This window comes from Xenopus laevis, chromosome 2L (assembly GCF_017654675.1).
Source record: "Xenopus laevis strain J_2021 chromosome 2L, Xenopus_laevis_v10.1, whole genome shotgun sequence".
Lineage (NCBI taxonomy): Eukaryota > Metazoa > Chordata > Amphibia > Anura > Pipidae > Xenopus > Xenopus laevis.
In genome coordinates, this window is record NC_054373.1 from 107,488,472 (window position 1) to 107,493,121 (window position 4,650).

The window sequence follows — 4,650 nt, forward strand, 5'->3', positions numbered from 1 at the left end:
CGCCCAGGGGGTTTCCTTCTCCTTTAAATGCAGGCTCCATTGCACTGGAGTATCATATAGGACATCCATCAAGATAGAACAGCACATTGGCAGAGCACAATTATAGATGACTGAAATTAGGCATAGGCTATGTAAAACATTTTCATTTAGTAAAGTAAGGTAAAGTAGCTTGAAAAAGGAACTAAAATTTTCTGAAAGCTTGCTATGATTATATTAATTAGCCAATAAAGGTATCAACTTTATACCACTTTTGTTATTTTTTTATTTGAAAAGGGTTGCCCTGTAACATTCAGTACTTAGAAATAGTAAATGAAGCCCAGTGAAACTCAGTGCATTATAAAAGTGCCTATGGTGCAAGATCTTAGCACACAGTACATTTTGTTGTGCTTGCTTATTCTCCTCCAGCAGGGACAACAAAAAGTCAGAAAATACATTTGCATTGGAGTCACTGTGAATCACCCATTGTAAAATCCTTTTAAAAGCCAATGCTTAGCCAAACACTCATCTTACCTGTGTAATAATGTACCTTCTGCTAATTTACTGTCAGGTATGGATGTTGTTTTGTATAAGTCTCAGCGGAGCAAGCAGGAAGGATTATTCCATTCATATATCCTGAAAATCTTCTCTCTATGCAGAAAAATCACTCTGCTTTATGTTTATTCATAGTGAATCTAGAAAGGGAATGCAAACCCAAAAATAAAATGTTGCCTAATAAAGCAACTGCCAAATATACATTTATTACAACTTTTCAGTGGTTTTTAATTATATTTTAAATGTGATTGCTCTTGTCAGCAGTGTTTGTTTATCCTTTATTCTACTCCTGACTCTGACTTTTGAAACAATGTTGCAAACTTCAGCTGTTCTCTTGTAAAGACAGACATTTTCTGTTACATTGTTTCAAAAGTCAGAACCACCTTGGAATAAAGACAGATACAGTTTTCAATAACAATTACGTTCACAAATAACAGAAATGCAATGAATGTATATAGCAGAGATGCTTAGAATTATATTTTATTTGGCATAAGAGTATTTTTGTCTCATTTAGACTGCAGCGTTTACTCCTAGAATTCCAGTGTAAAAGCTAATCATTGTGTTTTGGAAATCACATGTAAGCTGTGATAAATGCTTTCAGAATGGTGATGGTGACACTTAGGGGCAGATTTATCAAAGGTCGAGGTGAATTTTCAAATGAAAAAATTTTGAGCTATTTTTTGTGTACTTCGACTAGGAAATAGTCCAAATTCAATTAGAATTTGCAAAAAAAAAAAAAAATAGAAAATTTGAATATCAAAATGTATCATGTACTTTCTCTTTAAAAATTCAACTTCGACCATTCCCATCTAAAACCTGCCAAATTGCTGGTTTAGCCTATGGGGGACCTCCTAGAACCTATCTGGAGTCAATTGGTGGACTTTGAAAAATCAAAGTTCTTTTTGGGGAAAAACTTCGAATCTAATTCGATAAAATGCGCTATTCCTTCAAATTGTATGATTCGATCGAAAATGGACCTATTCTTCAACTTAATTTTGGTTGGTCTTTTCGAAGTTTTTTCAATTGAAAATTCGACCCTTGATAAATAGATTAAAGATGCTGATCTTGGTCCTTTAGATTGATTCATCAGCTTATCTGCTTTATAACTTTGTATTCAGCAGCTCTCCAGTCTGCAAGCTCAGCAGTCTGGTTTCTAAGGACTAACTTCCCCTAGCAACCATGCATTGATTTAAATGAGAGACTGGAATATGAATAGGAGAGTACCTGAATAGAAAGATGAGTAAAAAAAAAGTAGCACTAACTATAAATGTGTAGCCTTACAGAGCATTTATTTTTAGATGGGGTCAGTGATCCCCATTTGAAAGCTGGAAAGATTTAAAAGAAGAAGGCAAATAATTTAAAAATGATACAAAATAAATAATGAAGACCAATTGAAAGGTTGCTTATAATTGGTCATTTTATAACATACTAAAAGTTAACTTAAAGATAAACAAACCCTTTCACTGTCAGCAGATTTAGCTGATTTGGTACTTTTATTGCCAGACCATTTTGAACATTTTGTACTCTTTCACTTTAAGGGCCTTTCCTGGGGGGTATTTTAGTTTACCCAGGAAAACAATATATCATTTTCTTCTGTATAGGCTTCCAAGTGTCTAATAAAATGAAAATCACATAGTATAATCACATAAATCAGAAACATAATTTATTTTATGTATGAGAACACAGCCTATTTGGAACGTTCTATGTCTCCTGAATGTGCCAATACCAAATATGTATAATTTTATGGAGATTTCTCACTTGTATAGATCAAAATCTCTAAGCAGTACACTAGCAAATTTCCAAAACACCGCTCCACAAAATGGCATAGTTCTGAATCCAAGGCCAAACATTCCTCTAACAGTAGGTTTACCATAGAAAACGACCCATTATTAGAAAGAACAGATTCCAGAGAATCAAAAATGGGTAAATATATCTATGTACTCCAAAATACCAAGTTGCAATTCTTTCCTAATTTTTTATATAAATTGGTGAATTTTTTGAAACAAACACCTCAAAGCTTCCAATCTACTGCATCATACCTCCCACACATAATTAGATACTAATGTAAAACACCCTAAATATGAATGCCAGTAGTCCACTGAACCGTTTGATAACCAATATGTTTTGGTTTATAAGTATTTGGCATATAGGGGCCCCAAAATGTAGACATGCCATTCGAGGTATCATTTCTGTAATTCCAGACACTGCAAATTCAACACATTTACATTATTTTGGGGTGGGCAAAGGTTGAGAAAAGAACATTCTCCAAAGAAAACCTTTCCTAAATTTGACAATTTTGGTGACATTGCCAAAGAACACCTCAAAACTTCCACCCTGCAGCATCTTATTTCCCACATATTATTAAGTATCAAGATAAATCACCAGAAAATATGAAAGCCTGGGATCCTCTGAATAGTTTTATGTCCAATATATATTTACCAAGGTCAACTGTGAACAGATGCAAGGCACACCTCAAAAAGGGCTGTGGGGGTTCTTACAGGCAACCCCTGTAAGAAAAAGGGCAGCCAAAAAAGTTTATCGAGATAGCCCTTCAACAAAGGAAGCTGCCAACCGCCATGTTGTTTTTCACCAAGGCCCCTCCTTCCATCAGAGTCTCCTTTCCCCCCACCTTGGCAATCCCATCAACTGACCTAGGGGCAAACAGCTTGCCCCTCCTTCCATCACAGACAGGCTACCTTCACCCCTACCTTAGCCTGCCGACACTGCTTTTTTGATGTCCGGAACTTCACCGGGCAGGTTTAGGCTCTGCAATGGTCTGGCTAAAGCCACTGCCCTTTTTGGGCTTGTCTTGGATCCTTCCGCACTTGACTTTGGTACATTTCTTAATGAGGAAAGCGTTGTGTACTAAGGGTGAAAAAAAGCCAAAAAGAGTCTATTCCTGCCCGGGGAGGTTCCTGACGACCACAACAATCAAATGTTCCTGCATACCTTTTAGGGATGCATCGAATCCACTATTTTGGATTCTGCCGAACCCCCGAATCCTTCAAGAAAGATTTGGCCAAATACCGAAGCGAATCCTAATTTGCATATGCAAATTAGGGATGGGAAGGAGGAAACATTTTTTACTTCCTTATTTTGTGACAAAAAGTCATGAGATTTCCCTCCCTGTCCCTCATTTGCATATGCAAATTAGGATTCGGCAGGGCAGAAGGATTCGGCCGAATCCCGAACCCAATCCTGGATTCGGTGCATCCCTAGTACCTTTACATTGGCAGGAAGTGCCTGCAAGCCATCTTCCATTTAACAGAGTTAATTCTCTGCCTGGATACCCAACTAAGGGAGGCTTTTGGGATGGACGGCTTGGCAATCCCAGCAACAGACCTAAGGTCAGACAGCTTGCCTCTCCTTCCATTGAAAGCAGGCTACCTTCACCCCCACCTTGCCGGGTCATTGGTGCCATGTTCTTCCCGCTGCATTCAAAGACTTCTACTTTCGATTGGGCAAAATCACTCCCCCATGCCCAAGGCCTGTCTGCTCTTTGGATCATGTGGCAAATAGTTTCCGGTCCCTAGTTCCAGGCCTGTTTGGTACCCGACTGTGGAACACAAAGGCGTTGGTTGCATTTTCCTCAGGCTACATTAACAAGTGACAGATCTGATACACAGGGTTCGTTAAAGCGCCAAAGCTGCATTTTCTCAGGCTACATTAAAGAGTAACTGACCTTTGCTAATCATCTTCTCGAATTCTTTTTTATTTATAAAAGCTATTTGCCAATGTCAATTGTAGGCTGATGCTGAGCAAATCCCAAAAATGGTTCTGTATGGGGGGGACCCCAAATTGATGCAAAGGCAAATTAAGAACCTCAAAACACCCCAAAGTATATTTTTCTTCTCAGTCCAGTTATGGCTGTGACAGGTTAGGGCGGCCCTGATGAGAAAACATCTGAAAATGTGACAAAAACATTCCACTAATACAGTAACACACAGCACTCTCATATTCAACTAGAATCCATGCAACTCTCTGAAGTCTTCTAAGATTTAGATCTACACTACAGACCGGGGACAGGGCCGCCTGGAAACACCTATGGGCGGTTACTGTAGAGCGCATATCACGTGCTGCTGATAGACATGGGCGTGTGTGAAGCCGGCAGGCCCTGCT